The sequence below is a fragment of the Hemitrygon akajei genome, unplaced genomic scaffold (genome assembly GCF_048418815.1).
Source record: "Hemitrygon akajei unplaced genomic scaffold, sHemAka1.3 Scf000187, whole genome shotgun sequence".
NCBI lineage: Eukaryota > Metazoa > Chordata > Chondrichthyes > Myliobatiformes > Dasyatidae > Hemitrygon > Hemitrygon akajei.
In genome coordinates this window covers 568,839-587,779 of record NW_027332073.1, presented here as the reverse complement: position 1 = coordinate 587,779, position 18,941 = coordinate 568,839, and the positions used below count along the sequence as shown (strand labels likewise).

Here is an 18,941-nt window from a genome sequence, read left to right as displayed (position 1 = left end):
TCTAAGCTTGGAGAAAATTAGAAGCTGGACATTTGATACATCGTTTAATTTTGAGCAAGTCTGGTGACCCTTTATTCAATATTTTCATATGATTTAATTTATTTGTTCTTTATTCTCTTTAGGAAAAATCCTTATCTGTGAAGGTTTGGAGGTGACTGGAAGGGTGCCTTTTCTCTTTGTTTTTCTTCTAATTTTATCCTCAATTGGACTGCCCAATCTCTTTTCTTATTCAGTTTAGTGTTTTTTTCCTGCATATAAATAAAATTTTCCAATCTTTTTTTAACGATTTATTAAGAGTTGTGTTTTTTTGATTACACTGTATATATAACAGCATAACATTAAACCTATCTGATTTTGACAATATATACTTTTCTTTATTGCTGTTTATGTCTTTTGTATTATCTGTTTGCTAAACCTCTCCACTGATATGTATATTTTTCTTTACTGGAAATCAATAAAAACATTGAAAAAATGAAAATGACTGTCCTGGAACAGAACCACTGGCAGGATCCAGCCGGCCTGAGTTGACACTCTACTGTACGCTAGGTGTGTTATAAATTCACCAAGTACTGGAGACAGAGTTTAAAATAGAACTGACTTATTTCTCTGATCCAGAATATTAAACTCCAGTCCCATTAAAGATGAATGTGCAGCAGAAGAAACTCCTCCCATGCCCAGTGACCAGGGTGCAGAACTGGGTGTGCTGATCAGCAGCAATAATTTACGAGTCACTCTTCAAATTGCATTCAGCAATGGTGATGAACAAATATCCAGCATGCAGCTTATTTAAAGGTTCTCCCCAGTGTGAATCCAGTAGTGTGTCACAAGGTTAGATGACTGAGTGAATCCTTCCCCACATTCACAGCAGGTGAACGGCCTCTCCCCAGTGTGAACTCAATGATGCACATAAAGTTGAGATGACTGAGAGAATCTCCTCCCAGTGTCTAAGTAGGTGATCAGCCTCTCCCCAGTGTGAACTCGCTGATGTACCTTCAGATGGGATGACTGAGTGAATCCCTGCCCACATTCTGAGCAGGTGAATGGCCTCTCCCCAGTGTGAACTCGCTGATGTACCTTCAGATGGGATAACCGAGTGAATCCCTGCCCACATTCTGAGCAGGTGAATGGCCTCTCCCCAGTGTGAACTCGCTGATGCACCAGTAGGGCAGATGACCGAGTGAATCCGTTCCCACATTCTGAGCAGGTGAATGGCCTCTCCCCAGTGTGAACTCGCTGATGCACCAGTAGGGCAGATGACCGAGTGAATCCATTCCCACATTCTGAACAGGTGAACGGCTTCTCCCCAGTGTGAACTCGCTGATGTACCAGTAGGTCAGATGACCGAGTAAATCCCTTCCCACATTCTGAGCAGGTGAATGGCCTCTCCCCAGTGTGAACTCGCTGATGTACCAGTAGGTCAGATGACCGAGTGAATCCCTTCCCACATTCTGAGCAGGTGAATGGCCTCTCCCCAGTGTGAACTAACTGATGTACCTTCAGTTTAGATGACTGAGTGAATCCCTTCCCACAGTCTGAGCAGGTGAACGGCCTCTCCCCAGTATGAACTCGCTGATGTACCTTCAGTTGAGATGACCAAGTGAATCCCTTCCCACAGTCTGAGCAGGTAAATGGCCTCTCCCCAGTGTGAACTCTCTGATGTTCCTTCAATTTAAACGACTGTGTGAATCCCTTCCCACATTCTGAGCAGGTGAATGGCCTCTCCCCAGTGTTAACTCGCTGATGTAACTTCAGTTTACATGACCGAGTGAATCCCTTCCCACAGTCTGAGCAGATGAACTGCTTCTCCCCAGTGTGAAATCGCTGATGTACCTTCAGATGGGATGACCGAGTGAATCCCTTCCCACAGTCTGAGCAGGTGAATGGCCTCTCCCCAGTGTGAACTCGCTGATGTACTTTCAGATTAGATGAGTAAGTGAATCCCTTCCCACAGTCCGAGCAGGTGAATGGCCTCTCCCCAGTGTGAACTAACTGATGTTCCTTCAGAGTGGATGACCGAGTGTATCCCTTCCCACAGTTTGAGCAGGTGAATGGCCTCTCCCCAGTGTGAACTAACTGATGTACCTTCAGATGGGATGACCGAGTGAATCCCTTCCCACATTCTGAGCAGGTGAATGGCCTCTCTCCAGTGTGAACTCGCTGATGTACCAGTAGGGTGGATGACTGAGTGAATCCCTTCCCACAGTCTGAGCAGGTGAACGGCCGCTCCCCAGTGTGAACTCGCTGGTGAGCCATTAGATCAGATGACTGAGTGAATACTTTCCCACAAATTCAGCAGATGAGCAACCTTTGCCCAGTGTGATCTGACTGCTGTGTCCACAGGTGGGATGACCGACTGAACCCCTTCTCACACACAGAACAGGTGAGTGGCCTTGCCCAGTGTGAACTTGCTGATATACCTTCAGATGAGATGACCGAGTGAATGCACTCCCACTGTCTGAGCAGGTGAATGGCCTCTCCCCTGTGTAAAATGATCGGCGTGCCAGTTGGTCAGATGACCAAGTGAAGCCCTCTTCTTTGTGGTGGCGTGTTGGGGAGGAAGCATTAAGAAGAAGGACGCCTCACGTCTTAATAAGTTGGTAAGGAAGGCGGGCTCTGTCGTGGGCAAAGTACTGGAGAGTTTAACATCGGTAGCTGAGCGAAGGGCGCTGAGTAGGCTACGGTGGAAAACCCTGAACATCCTCTACATAGCACCATCCAGAGACAGAGAAGCAGTTTCAGCGACAGGTTACTGTCGATGCAATGCTCCTCAGACAGGATGAAGAGGTCAATACTCCCCAATGCCATTAGGCTTTACAATTCAACTGCCAGGACTTAAGAACTTTTTTTTTTTTTTAAAGCTATTATTAATGCTTTTTGAGTTCGTGATTTAGATGCATATCATATTATTACTGAGTTAAGTATTGTATGTAATGAGTTTTTGCTACAACAAGTGTATGGGACATTGGAAAAAAAGTTGAATTTCCCCATGGGGATGAATAAAGTATCTATCTATCTATCTGTCTGAGCAGGAAGGATGATCGAGTGAATCCCTTGCTCCACTTCTTAAATATCTAGACCGAGACAGCAAAACTGGTATGCTGTGTCTGAATTTCCATAGACAAATTCCTTGTCATTTTTAACCTGTAAAGAAGGACAACATTTCAGATGAGCTCACTTGAGTTGCCAAAGTGTGATCTGATATCACACTGTTACAGTGTAGTTCAACCTAAGTTGGAGAGAGAAATCACCTTCTAACTGGGCAAAGTGTTAGTATCTGGAATGACCATCAAACTCTCTGATGGTCGAGAAGTATGGGGCATTTCTGCCATCTCCAGTCTGTTACTTGGCTCAGTTTGACTCTCTCCATTGGCAATATTCCCCGTTCCCCCTGAGCGGCATGGGTGCCTGGCCCCACAGTAACTGAAACACTCTCACGCAAGTAGCTTTTGTTGACATACAGCTGGGATTTTCTTTTATGTACTATTAATTTAAAGTGCCATAGACTTAATGCCATGTAAATATCTCCTGACCTAGTCTAGTTCCACATTGGAGATAAATGGTTTGTAATTCTGAGAATTAGTTAAAATCCGAGCAGAAGGATATAAATAAAGTAATTTAAACCATTGAATAAAATCAGGCCCAAAATTAAATTTTCTGATGTTTTCAACCCAATCAAAGGCCTTCTCAGCATCTAAGGATGTCACACATTCCAATGTCTCTTTGGAAGGAGAATAAATGACATTTAATAAATGACGAATAGTGAAATGAGAATATTTATCTTTAATAAATCCAGTCTGGTCATTTGAGGTTGTCCTTTGAGTCCTTTGCTCTTTGATCTGGCCTTAGAACACTTAGCTATTGCCTTTAGAGAATCTCAGTGTATCACTGGGATATTAAGGAGAGGTATTATTCACAAAGTTTTGTTCTATGCCGATGACCTACTACTTTATATTTCTAATGTCGAAACTTCTGTGCTTTCTTTACTTTCTTGTTTCAGCCAATTTTCAGGATATAATCTAAATTTACATAAGACTGAACTTCTTCCTTTGAATAATTTGGTACCCATTCATACTAACCTTCCTTTTAAAACTGTAAGAAATCAATTAACCTATTTTGGTGTAATAATTACTAAGATTTATAAGCTACTATTTAAAGGAAGTTTTTTCACTCTATTGGGTTACGTTAAAAGGACACTTTCAAAATGGTTGCCTCTTTCATTATCGTTGATTGGCCGAATCAATTCTATTAAAATGAATCTTACCTAAATTTAAATACCTTTTTTAGGCCTTACCCGTCTTTATTCCGCAATCCTTTTTTGATTCTCTTGACTCTACCCTATCTTCCTATATATGAAAACATAAACTTTCTCGACTAAATAAATTTCATTTTCAAAAAGCAAGAAAGAATGGAGGTTTAGCATTACCAAATTTTATGTTTTATTACTGGGCAGGAACCTCACATTTTGGTCATACTATATTAACCATGAGGACTGTCCTGTTTGGGTTTCTATAGAAGCTAATTCTGTTCATAAATTCTCTATTATTTCTCTTCTTGGATCTTCACTTCCTTTATTTTTAAGTAAACTAACTGACAGTTTCGTAGTTAAACATACTTTGAGGATTTGGATACAATTTAGAAAATATTTTGTTTTAATGAGACATTCTCTATCAAGTCCTATTTTTTCTAGCTATTTTTTAAACCTTTTTTGATTGATGTAGTTTTTAAAGAATGGGATAGACTGGGTATTAAATGCTTCCAGGATTTGTTAGTTGGAGGAAGTCTTTTCGCTTGAGCAATTGTCAGCTAAATATAGCTTACCAAAAACCTTTTTTTTTATATCTGCAATTTAGGGAATTTCTGCAGTCTCAATTGCATACATTTCCAAAAAGTCCAGGTAACAATTTATTAGATGTAATTTTTAATCTGAAAACTTTTCAGAATGGTTCAATATCCAATATTTATGGCATGCTGTTGAGAATGACAAATGTTCCTTTAGACAAAATTAAAAATCTCTGGGAACAAGATTTGCAGACTTCAATCTCTGAGGAACCTGGAATGAAATTTATAAATTGGTTAATACTTCATCGTTATATTCCTGCCATTCCCTCCTACAATTTAAAGTAGTCCATAGGGCCCATATGACTAAGGATAAGCTCTCTCGTTTTTATTTGGATATGTCTCCCTATTGTGACAGATGCAACTATGGAGTAGCTTCATTGATTCTTATGTTTCGGATATGGCCGAGTCTTGAAAAATACTGAAAGGAAGTATTTCAAACGTTTTCTGCACTTTTTAAAGTTAATTTTAAGCCTAATCCTTTGACTGCCTTATTTGGTATTGTTGGAGGGCAAGATATGATTTTGGACATACCTGATCAGTGGCTACGTGATGTAACGTCATGCTTAAATTTCGAAAAGATTTGGTGTTCAATTTCTGAATCAAAGACTTTAAAACATAATGGGGACCATTTTTGAATTATTTTCAAAGCATTTGATTTGTTGTTATGTACGGATGTTGGCTAATATTATCATCTATTTCTTTATGATGATACGGACGTTTTTCCTTTTTTCCTTTTTTCTAACAAGCAGCTTTTTGATGGTAGCGGATTAGATTTTTTTTGTATAATGATAAAATTAGAAGATTTCAATATTATGATTTAAGTCAATTTACATGAATATAGGGTATTCATGATTATAAGTGTGTTTCTAATATACAGTATTTGGTACCATTTTATCATTTTTTATAGTTTATTATATATATATACACACACACTTTAGTACTCTGTATTCTTTTATGCAAGAAAATCAATAAAAATATTGGAAAAAAATCTCCGGATCTGGCTGGTGGCAACAGTGCCGGACTTCAGGATGAACCTGAATTTGAATCCAGCCGGCTCCCCTGCACACTTTCCATCCATGCTGGGTTACGGGCTGCTGATTTCTTTGGAACCTCTGCTGTAACTTGCCTCGTACGCGGTTGCCCACGACGCCAGAGAGGCTTGGAGGGAAATCGTCCGCTAACCGGAGAAACTCCGGTTGCAGCGTACCCCCACGACGCCAGAGAGGCACGGAGGGAAATCGTCCGCTAACCGGAGAAACTCCGGTTGCAGCGTACCCCCACGACGCCAGAGAGGCACGGAGGGAAATCGTCCGCTAACCGGAGAAACTCCGGTTGCAGCGTACCCCCACGACGCCAGAGAGGCATGGAGGGAAATTGTCCGCTAACCGGAGAAACTCCGGTTGCAGGGTACCCCCACGACGCCAGAGAGGCATGGAGGGAAATCGTCCGCTAACCGGAGAAACTCCGGTTGCAGCGTACCTTTCCCAAAACCATTGCCTCATCCGATTGACTGTCTCATCTTGAATGCTGAGTGACTGAACCAACCTCCCATATGTGACTTTGTCAAGTGTGGGCCCATGTAGAAAACATCAGCTGCCTTGCCTTCATCCACTTTCCTGATAGCTTTCTCCAGAGACTCTATAAGATTGGTTAGACATGACCTACCATGCACAAAACCATGCTGTCTATCCTTAATCAGTCCACATCGATCCAAATATTTACATATCCGGTTCCTGCACATATGTTCTAATAACTTTCCCACTACTGATGTCAAGCTCACTAACATAATGTTTTCTCATTTATCCTTAGAGCCTTTCTTGAACAGCGGATCAACCTTGGCTGTCCTCCAATCCTCCAGTACCTCACCTGTCACTAAGGATGATTTAAATATCTCTGCTTGGGCCCCCACAATTTCTGCACTTGTCTTCCGCAGGGTCCTGGGGAACAACTTGTCAGGCCCTGGGGATTGATCCATGCTAATTTGCCTTAAGACAGCAAACACCTCCACCTCTGTAATCTGTACAGGGTCCATGAAGTTGATGCTGCTTTGCCTCACTTCTATAGACTCTGTGTCCATCTCCTGAGAAAATACGGGTGCAAAACAACTATTTAAAACCTCCCCCATCTATTTTGTCTCCCGTATAGGTCACCATTCTGATCGTCCAGAGTGGGCATGTTTCTGTTCTGACCTTCTCCATGTTTCTGTGACAGAGAAGCTGGCCAAACCTGACTGGAAGGGGAATCTGGTAGGAGTGACGATGGAGCAGCAATGGATGGAGTTTCTGGGAGCAACTCGGGAGCTGAGTGATCACTACATCCCAACGAAGTGGAAGCATTGGAAAGGCAGGAGGACTCAACCGTGGCTGAAATGAGAACCCAAAACCAACATAAAAGCCAAAGAGAGGACAAATAAGCTTTTAGAAACCAGGAGAGGACAACTAAAGAAAGTCAGATGAGCTCAGGGTGTGGAAATATAATATTGTAGTCATTAATGTGTCTTGGTAGCACCCAACAGCCTGAAGAATTTAGAGGAACAAAATATCCAGGGCCTCGATATCTCTTGAAAACAAAGGTTCCCTGCACCAGCTACCTTTCACCTTTTATTTTGGTAGGTACATACAAACTCTACACCGTCAAAATTTCACTTCTGAAGACCTCCCACTCACCAAGTCCTCCTTTGCCAGAAAACAGCCTGTCCCAGTCCACACCTGTCAAATCCTTGCAAATACCATAAAATTGATCTTTCTCCAATTTAAAATCTCAAGAGAAGTCCAGGCCTCTGTTTTTCCATATTTTCTTGGAATCTCATGGCATTATGATCACTAGACACAAAGTGTTGCGATACACTAATTTCTGTCACCAGCCCTGGATCGTTTCCCAACAGCTTATTGCACACTTCTACGCCGGATGTTTTACGTACTGATTAAGGCTCATTTGACAAACTCTACCCCATCTAGTCCTTTTACAGTATGGAAGTCCCAGTCAATATATGGAAAGTTAAAATCACTTACTATCTCAACTTTTGTTTCTTGGTGTAGTCTGTGAACTCTCTACAAATTTGTTCCTCTAAATCCCTCAGACTGTTGGGTGCAACCAATTCCCAGTAATGCCTACGATATCATAATTCCATGCCCTGGGCTCATCTGGCTTTCCTACGATGCTTCTTGCATTGTGATTTCCACAGCTCAACACATTCATCGCACCATGCTCAAGCATTTGGTCGCTGACTCTATCTGAGGTCTGAACAACATCTGTCTGGTGTGAAGAAAACAACCTCTCCCTCAAAGTCAGAAAAACCTCTGATGCTGAATTTTGTGGTGAGGATGCAGGAAAGGTTTTCTTCTGATGACACTTCCACGAAGGTCATGTTTGTGCAGGTGTCACTGCACAGTAGAACAGTGCACCACCACTCCAGAGTCTGCGAAATCTTCCTGAATGTTTTTTTACAGTCAAATGGGGGTTTCGATTTGCCTTTCTAGCAATCCTATGAGTAGTTCTCTCAGAAAGTTTTCTTGGTCTTCTAGACATCAACTTGACCTCCACTGTTCCTGTTAACTGCCATTTCTTAATTACATTGTGAACTGAGGAAACGGCTACCTGAAAACGCTTTGCTATCTTCTTATAGCCTTCTCCTGCTATGTGAGCATCATTTATTTTAACTTTTAGAGTGCTAGGCAGCTTCTCAGAGGAGCCAATGGCTGCTGATTGTTGGGACAAGGTTTGAAGAGACAGGGTATTTATAAAGCTTTGCGATTTGCATAACCTGGCCTGTCCTAACGATGACTGTGAACAAGCCATAGCCTTAACATGCTAATTCAGGTCAGAGACCTTGGTAAAAGTTATCTGAGAGCTCAAATCTCTTGGGGTGCCCAAACTTTTCCATGGTGTTCCTTTCCTATTTTTCACTCTAAAATTGTACAAAACCAAAATAATACACTAATCTTGCTTAAAATGTTGAAAAGAATGTTTCGTGTTTATGACTTTTGGAGATCAGTTCACCTTCTACTCACTAAATTATTCACAGTAACAAAATGTTTGACCAGTGGTGCCCAGCCATTTGCGTACCACTGTATCGGATGAGGTGGTGAGCACGGAGTGTGATGGGGGGGCAGTGGTGAGGAGGAGGACTGACAGGGAGCGAAGAGGGTGATAAAGAGGGGAAGACAATGTGGGATACAGGAGCCAGCAGGGAGACTGTTTGAGAGAGGGGGGAGGGTGGGATGTAGGGAGGGAGATAGAGAGGGTGAGAGCTGGAAATGGAGGTTACAGAGTGGTGGAGGTGACTGAGTGAGAGAGACAATTTTGATTGAAGTGAGAGGGTGCATGAGACAGGGGGAGATGGAGAGGGGAAGGCAGAAGGTGAAAGAGAGTGGGAGAATGGTCAAGTAGCAGTGTCACTGAGGCGGATAGAGAAGAGGGAAGGGGAGGGGAGAGGTGGGGAGGAAGGAAGAATGATTGAGAGGGGCGATGATAAGGAAGGGGTGAGGGAGAGGCGAGATGGCGAGGGAGAGACTGAATAAAAAGGGAGGTCTGGAGTAGAGGGCAGGAGGATGAAGAGGGACTGTGAGGAGGGAGTGGTGAGGGAAACGGGGTACGTAGACAGGGATGAGGGAGAAATGTGAAGAGATAGTGTGTCTGATTAGAATTGTTAGACTAACTATTTATTCAGTCCCCAGTTGCAGGGTCGTTAATCACATATGTTCACAATCACCGAACAAATCCACCATGCGATTACGGTTCCATGCCTTGAGATTTACTGTGTATGATTCTGGTCAACATATCCGACACTGGGGAGCTCTAACACGTACGGTTCTGGTCTACATGTCCGACAGTGGGGAGTTTCACAGCATACGGGGACCTGCTGCAAATCGCAGTGTAATGCCAACCCCAGCTGATGCTGGTGTTTCTCCTGTTCAGGTAGTGGTGAGGAAAGAGTTAATCTCGGGTTTGTGTAAATCGAGGGCCGGTTGCAGTGGGAATGGGCTGGGATCGATCCAGACAGCTGGAGGCACCGGGTTCTCCAGTCTTTTAGATTTGCGCCTGAGTCGGGATTGCGGGATCAGTTTGTTGTGTTTCCCCTCCAGCTTGGGAGGGTGGATGTAGGTGAAGGGGGCCTGTCTATGAGTGGGTGTGGGGTGAATGGTCAGAAGGGTGTGGGGCCACTGGAGGGTGGTTGGGGTACTGTGGGTGATCAGAAGTAACATGACCTGGGTGGATGGGCAAGGGGTAAATTACGTTGTCAACGAGGGTGGATCTGGTCCAATGAATCAGACAGCTCAGCTCACGTGTCCTTTCAGGAGGCCACAATTCTCTCATCATCTTAATCACTGACTAATCTTCCTGTTAACATTGAGTTTGTTACAGAGCCCCAGGGTCTGGGAATGGCTGGGTGGTAGGAGGCAGAGTGTTATGGTGACTGCCTGTTTCTTGGACTCAGGTCCCGTGCTTAGTGACATTCCCTGGGGTTACGCCCATTGCTACTTGTCATCTATGTCAATAATTTAGTTGAGAAAGTACAGGGTATGGGGAGAGAGTTTGCAGCAAGTTCAAACAATTAATCTTTTTGAAAGACAGTCAGCATAAACACTCCCCTCTCTTTCCCTCTCCCCACTCAGAACTGACCAAAAGCTACATCAGAGGATGCAAGATCTTGAACTGAGTAACCACTGTGAGGGAATGGAAGTGGTTTCAAAGGGCTGGACTGCTGGAAGCACATTACCAGACCTGGAGTGATTGCACCTGGGTCTGACAGAGGCATAACTGGTTCTTCTGGACACATTCAGTCTCACTCCAACTATTTCCTACCTTCCTTTGTACAGGTATGTAATGTCTAAAGGACCAGTGTTTGAGTAAATGAGACTCACCAAACTTTCTCCTGACTGAATCACTGGAATCTCCGAGTCAGATGGGTTCTCTCCGGTTGATGCTCTCAATCCTCGGGCTGGTTCACTTGTTGCTGTTCCCTCGTCTTCAGTCGTGGTTTGCCTCCAGTTGCGGTTTTTCTTCAAATAAATCTCTCACCACAGGTCTAACTTTAACCAGAGAGACAATGAAGCACATTAATAATGAAAAGGAGAACCAAACATTTCTGCGTAATGTTACTAAGAACAAAACTCACTGAAATTTAAACACTGAAGGCAGATTTAATTATCTCAGTGAACAATCTTTTATTGTCCCTCACATGTCACAGACGATATGGGATAAGAAGGAGCCATCATTCTGTCATGGTAAAACATAAGACACAGGAACAGAATTAGGTGATTCAATCCATCTGGTCTGCCCACCATTCAACCAGGGCTGATTTTCATTCCAACACCATATTCCTGTCTTCCTCCTGTAACCCTGAAGCTACTCAGCAATCATGAATATATTAATCTCTGTCATAAATATACCCAAATGGCAGCCTCAACCAACTTCTGCGGCAACAAATTCCACAGATCAGACATCTTTTAGCCAAAAAATTTTTCTCATCTCAGTTTTAAAGGGAAGCATCTTTATTCTGAAACTGTGCTGTAAGATCACAGACTCTGCGTCTAATGGAAACATCCTCACCATGTCCACTGTATCCAGGCTTTTCAGCATTCAGTAGGTTTAATTACCGTAGATGTCGGATTATAAGCCGCTACTTTTTTCCCATGCTTTGAACAGCATTGAACATAGCGGCTTATAAGGTGCGGCTAATATAAGGTTTTTTCCCATGCCGCCAAAACATTTTGCCTCGTAACAGTAGACCAATAAAATTGATGAGTAGTTCACAGAGGTCCAATGAAATTGTACGATAAATCAAGCGCACTTCACAAATTATTGTAAATCAGCCATTTGTACTCACCCTCATCAACATGGAAAACACTCGAAGAAAAGCGTATGATGCAGCTTTTAAGTTAAAGGCAATCAATCTGGCGGTTGAACAAGGAAATCGAGCTGCTGCGCGTAATCTTGGCATACATGAATCGATGGTGAGACGGTGGAGATTTAATTTGGGACTGCCGCTTCAGGTCAGGAATGGCTCACGTGATATTAGACAGCAGTACAAGGGAGGGAGGGAGCGAAACTGAGGATTCCGCTGCACCGAAACTGCTAGCGATTCAGTAAACAAAAAAACAGTAAAACTCGTGTGTGAATGGTATCGGGCCAATAAGGACACAAGTGTCCGATGTTACCAAATACCGGTAGGTATAACAAAGTTTAGCCTTACCAAATATGTGTAGCGAGGGTTTGGTTTGGGGGAAAAAGGAGTATAAATAAGAGCAGAATGTAAGGGGAAGGCAAAACGCGTTCTGCAATAAAGCCACGCTGCACTGTAATCCGGTGTTGGTTGTCTCTCTTCCAAAACGAACACAGGGCAGAATTTGAAGCCCAACACGTGTAATATCTTTCTGTGTAAATATCTCATATTACAAGCGGCCGAAAATCCGGTCCGCCGAAAATCCGGTGCGCCGAAAATCCGGTCCGCCGGAAATCCAGTGCGCCGAAAATCCGTTCCGCCAGAAATTCGGTGCGGCCTAAAATCCGGTGCGGCCTGTACATTTATAAAATAGATTTTATTTCTAAAATTAGAGCCAGCGGCTTTTAATCAGGTGCGCTTTGTAGTCCGGAATCTACGGTAACCATACATCTCCCACCACCCCCACCGTCCCTCTGAACTCCATTGAGCACAGGTCCAGAACCATCAGAGACTTGCAGAGACTCCAACGGAGGCCTACAAACTATCACAGCCATTTTCATTTCCAGGTTAAAACAGGTCCATTTCATGAAATATAAACCAAGAAATAAAAAGAAACTGGAATTACCAGAAACACTCAGCAGGTAAGGAACAGCTTACAATACAATTCAATTAATAACATTTCATCAGAATGACTTCAAATATTTTCAGTTTTTAGTGTAGATCTCCAGCACAGCTACCTGATTTCCACTGTGTGACAGTGAGGGGGGGGGGGGGGGTGGATTTCCAAACACAGTTTGAACACCAAACTCAGGGTCTATTTCTACTGTTTAAACACGGAACAGCCCATTTACTCACAGCCGAGACAAAACACATTTCCAAACCTCCCAAATGGTTGCTCTCCTCCCGTTAACATTTATCACTTCCAAAATACAATATTTTCTATTCGTATAGATGTGATAATAATTTATGTAAAGATTCAAGCTTCTTTACATTTTTATATATTTAAAGACTAAACAGGATCTGTAAAGGTCTAACCATGTAACAACCGACATGTGAGGATATTGTGAGTATCGACACTCACAGGTACACTTCCTGTCCAACCATTTCTCCGAGAGAAACAGTACAAGGCAGAGTTGCCAACCTACAGCTTTTGAGACTAATATTCACCAATATTCATGGCTTTAGCAATAGTTCATCAGACATTCTTTTTTCATACTCGATTACTTGGTTCCAATTTAGGGGCTAAAAGTGTAAAAAAATGAATTGCTTTATTTCTGTTATTTTTATACCTCTGAGTAACACTGCTAAGCGCTGCGGGCCCTGCCGTCTGCTCCGACTCAGTCGTATTAGTAAGGCTACATCTGTGGTGGTCCGTGGATTACTCGCTAAGCCTAAAGTACATTTTTCTCACGTCTTAATAAGCTGGTCAGGAAGGTTGGCTCTGTCGTGGGCAAAGTACTGGAGGGTTTAACATCGGTAGCTGAGCGAAGGGCGCTGAGTAGGCTACGGTCAATTATGGATAACTCTGAACATCCTCTACATAGCACCATCCAGAGACAGAGAAGCAGTTTCAGCGACAGGTTACTATCGATGCAATGCTCCTCAGACAGGATGAAGAGGTCAATACTCCCCAATGCCATTAGGCTTTACAATTCTACCACCAGGACTTAAGAACTTTTTAAAAAAGCTATTATTAATGCTTTTTGAGATAGTGATTTAGATGCATATCATATTTTTTATTGAGTTAAGTATTGTATGTAATTAGTTTTGCTACAACAAGTGTATGGGACATTGGAAAAAAAGTTGAATTTCCCCATGGGGATGAATAAAGTATCTATCTATCTATCTATCTATCTATCTAAAAACCCTTTGACTTCTAAGCAAACAAAGTTATTTTACTTGCTTGATAATTATATTCTATGATAATCAGTTAAGTGCAACTGTGTAAGACTTTGTCATATTATTAAATTAAGTATTATATGTTTAATTGTACCAGATATACACTGAAATGTAGTGAGAGGCTATAACCTTGTTAATGTCTTAGCTATCACTATATTTCTGTGGAGCTCTGGAATTCATATATTTCTTTCATCTTGGTTTACTGCTTGACGTTACAAGAAGCCCTATATATGTCACACCCAATTTGTGTACCTGCTCATTACACGAATGGGGCAAGGAAGTTGTTCAGTACATGAAAGGCGCAGGTACACAAATTGGGTGTCACAAACTAAGGGTGATTGATACGTTCGTGGCCTAAGGTGGAAGGATTCAATTTTACAAAACCTAGCAATTTTCAATTATCTGAAACAGAAATACCACAAAAGTTATTAATTTCAAACTTTCTGCATAATCACTCAAAGAGTTGAACTACACGTGCAGGTACCGAGAGCTGTATAACTTCAAGCCTTCTAACTTAGGCCACGACCTTATCAATCATCGCCACCCGCCCGCCGCCACAACCCCCCCCCCCCCCCCCCCATACAGCTCAGGCAAAAAAAAATTGCCACTGCACCCCTGCTCCAGCTGTCCGGCAGAGCTCGGGCCCGGCCCTTTCCCAATGCAACCGGCCCCCAAGTTACACAACACCGGGATCATTCCCTACTCACCCCTGCTCGAATCGGAGAATCGCCAACAGCGGCAGTCGGCACCACGCATGCGTTCAGCAGCGTTTCTCTACAGCGCCACCGGTGGCCGGAGGTCTGCACATCGTTGCCGATGGCTGGAGATCCATACAGCGCCACAAGTGGCCGGAGGCGGGAGGGACAACGGAGAGGTAAATCACAAACACGACAAAGTCTGCAGATCCTGGAAATCCAAAGCAACACAAACAAAATGCTGGCCGAACACAGCAGGCCGGGTAGCAACGGGAATGGAAATAGGAATGAAAATGTTTGGACACCGGGAAGTCCCGCTCGGAACGGGTAGTTCAAAGGTTAGTTTATTATTAAAGCAGGTATCCATAAATAACGATGTTTTTTTTTCTCTCCAGAGAACCACGAAACAAAGAAAGAGCATGAAAGTCGTTCACAGAGAAAAATCAAACTTCTACCCCACCCCCCGGATCAAGAAGAACGGGATCCCAATCATCAAACCCCAAAACCCATCCCTCCGCACAAAAGGGAACAATAATATCGACCCCCGATAAAAAAAAACACTCCTACCCCGCACAACTGCGGAGGAGCCGGTGTCACCAGTGTAGAGGCGGACGCATCGGGAGCAGCGGACACAACGGGCGACACCGGAAGATTCACAGGTGAAGTGTCGCCTCACCTGAAAGGATGTTTGGACAACGGAGAGGGTTCGACCGTCTGGCCCTTTCACTGTGACACCCCGAACTCCACATCAAATCCGTCCAAACGAATCTGGGTGAACTTTAATGACCAATAAATATAATTCCTCTCAGCGATCAGCTGTCTGAATGATTCCCTGACTCTGAGAGGAAGGGGTATCTATGGTCCACACTGTCAGGGTGTTGAGTTTACCAGGAGACAAAGACTGCAGGGACAGGAGGAGGAGTATAGGAAACTGATACAGGACTTTGTGATATGGTGTAACTCAAACTACCTGGGTCTCAATATCACCAAGACCAAGGAGATGGTGGTGGACTTTAGGAGATCTAGGCCTCATATGGAGCCAGTGATCATTAATGGAGAATGTGTGGAGCAGGTTAAGACCTACATGTATCTGGGAGTACAGTTAGACGAGAAGCTAGACTGGACTGCCAACACAGATGCCTTGTGCAGGAAGGCACAGAGTCGACTGTACTTCCTTAGAAGGTTGGCGTCATTCAATGTCTGCAGTGAGATGCTGAAGATGTTCTATAGGTCAGTTGTTGAGAGCGCCCTCTTCTTTGTGGTGGCGTGTTGGGGAGGAAACATTAAGAAGAAGGACGCCTCACGTCTTAATAAGCTGATAAGGAAGGCGGGCTCTGTCGTGGGCAAAGTACTGGAGAGTTTAACATCGGTAGCTGAGCGAAGGGCGCTGAGTAGGCTACGGTCAATTATGGAAAACCCTGAACATCCTCTACATAGCACCATCCAGAGACAGAGAAGCAGCTTCAGCGACAGGTTACTATCGATGCAATGCTCCTCAGACAGGATGAAGAGGTCAATACTCCCCAATGCCATTAGACTTTACAATTCAACTGCCAGGACTTAAGAACTTTTTTTTTAAAGCTATTATTAATGCTTTTTTTGAGTTAGTGATTTAGATGCATAACATATTATTACTGAGTTAAGTATTGTATGTAATTAGTTTTTGCTACTACAAGTGTATGGGACATTGGAAAAAATGTTGAATTTCCCCATGGGGATGAATAAAGTATGTATGTATCTATCTATCTATCTATCTATCTATCTATCTATCTATCTATCTATCTATCTATCTTTCTGTTGACTAATACACTGTGTGTGGACCCCACTGGCAATTCTGGTGTTGTGACCCGAATAGAGACAAACACCACGCTGCCCACTCCACCAACAACACGGCACAGCCGGACACATAACAGGGGACTTTACATCCCACAACACTGGATTCAGTGATGAAACCCGTGATTAATGTTGTTGTCCCACTGAAAAGTCCATTAAGGTGCTTTTAAATGCCAGCGCTCTCCCACAGGTGACGTCACACATGGGCTCCCCCACCGGGATCTGCCCTCACGTGCGCGTGGGTTTCGTCACCCACGCGCTGCTGTGCTCGAGCTTTATCGGTTGAACGGCTGGGCTACTAATCACGTGACCAGCCCCTTCCCCACCGCTGTCAACAGAGGATTCAGAAGCTGCGCTATTCTCATTGGTGCGAAGCGATGTCAATCACTGGTTACAACCAGTCGCGGAGGCGGACAGGCCGAGTGGACGTTACTCCGCTGAGTTCGTCTCCCGCTCAAGCGTCGACCGCCTCCTCAGAGCGGAGAAAACCTCAAAGTAAATGTCCGCTTTCTGATTTATTTCCATTTCCCTCCGAGGGAAGTTGGGGCGTTTGTGAAGCGTCTCCCGCGGCCGGAGTCTGATGTATCGCTGAGAGGTAGGAGGAGACCGCTCGGCCCGTCGGTTTGATGCCGGTTCCCCGGGGAGGGAGGGAGAGGGGGGATTTTATTGAAAGGATGAAGATGTTGAGAGAGGGGGCGGACAGGATGTTTGTCCCGGTGGGGACAGGAGGGGCTCATCTGTGGAAATGTCTGAGCCCACTGTGGCGTCGAGCAGAGGGATTCTCCACATTAGGGGGCAAACACCGGCAGACTGTTGCCCTGCAAGCGGGGCCAATGGTCCGGGCAAAGTGACAATTATTTGTGCTTTGTTGAGATTGTACCTGGAATATGGTGTAAAATCCCGCTCCCCACACTAACACGGGTTATACAGACCAAAGGACAAACTGCCGGAGCAACTCAGTGGGTCGGACAGCATCTGTGGAGGGAAATGGACCGTCAACATTTCGGGCTGAGACCCTCCCTCTGGACTGAGAGTGGACGGGAAATAGTCAGAGAAAAGAGGTGAGGGGTGGGGATGGGGCAAAAGCTGGGGAGTGAGAGGTGGATCCAGGTGAGGGTGAGGTGGGAAGGTGGAAAAAGTGACAGGGGTGGGAGGTGCGTAGTTGGGGCAACACTGGGCTGCAGAAGATGGAAATTAATTCCATAGAGGATGAACAAAGAGGTTAGAGAGTATTTGTTACAGAGAGTGCAATGAAGATTCACCAGACTGATCCCTGGGGTGGTGGGGTCATCATATGAAGAAAGATCAAATGTGATAACCTTTCATTTAGAGAATCGAGGACTGAGTGGTGAACACATTGAAATGCACAACATCATTACCGGTTCAACCAGGGATCCCAGTCTCTGAAAAAGGGGTGGACTGTCCGGGACTCAGATGAGGGGAGATGTCTCCACTCCAAGGGTGGTGAATGTCTGTAAATGTCTGTAAAACGGCAGATGTGTGGAGACCGAAGGGATCAAGGAAATGAGGATCGGACTGAAACATGTGGCTGAGATGGGAGAGCAGCCGCCATCTTGTTGATAGTTAGAGGGGCCGAATGGCCACCTCCTGCAGTTTCTCTCTTGATGTTTCAGTGTTGCTGTCCAGTGAGGCCGGAGGAATGTGAATAGAAATTAGTGTTTATAAACATAGACTGATTTACATCAAACCTGCACAATTCTGGTTTGGATCTAAAATGTTTGTCGGACTGGCATGGGATTCGAACCCATAACCCCAACCCAGGGAGGTGGAGGGATGGGACGGGAATATATGGAGGGAAAATGTTAAAATTGTGCCCGGTGTAAATATGGAATAATATGGGAAATGCGGTGGGGAGGTCGGGTAGAGTGTGAGGGGCGAGGAGCGGAGTCACCAGGTCACGTGGAAGACCCTCCAGTCGTCACGTGATCCCGTTTTACCGCGGATCTGCAGCATCTGCAGCACACACAAAATGCTGGTGGAACACAGTAGGCCAGGCAGCATCTATAGGGAGAAGCGCTGTCGACGTTTCAGGCCGAGACCCTTCGTCAGGACTAACTGAAAGGAAAGATAGTAAGAGATTTGAAAGTACGAGGGGAAAGGGAAAATGCGAAATGATAGAAGAAGACCGGAGGGGGTGGGGAGAAGCCAAGAGCTGGAAAGGTGATTGGTGAAAGTGATACAGAGCTGGAGAAGGGAAAGTATCATGGGGCGGGAGGCCTGGGGAGAAAGAAAGAGGGAGGGGGGCACCAGAGGGAGATGGAGAACAGGCAGAGTGACGGGCAGAAAGAGAGAAAAAAAGGAGGGTGGAAAAAAACTAAATATATCAGGGATGGGGTAAGAAGGGGAGGAGGGGCATTAACGGAAGTTAGAGAAGTGAATGATCATGCCATCAGGTTGGAGGCTACCCAGTCGGTAGATGTTATTGTTCCTCCAACCTGAGTGTGGATTCATCTTGACAGTAGAGGAGGCCATGGATAGACATATCAGAA

General features: G+C 44.3%; 1 long non-coding RNA gene across 1 annotated transcript; it reads right to left on the bottom strand.

Moving 5' to 3' along the window:
- Positions 1-3,029: 3,029 nt before the first annotated feature.
- Positions 3,030-14,768, bottom strand: LOC140724320 (uncharacterized). Its single transcript, XR_012098097.1, has 3 exons — positions 14,611-14,768; positions 10,704-10,871; positions 3,030-3,141 (listed from the first exon to the last, which is right to left on the bottom strand). It is a non-coding gene; the product is annotated as an uncharacterized lncRNA (long non-coding RNA).
- Between the last annotated feature and the right edge of the window lie 4,173 nt (positions 14,769-18,941).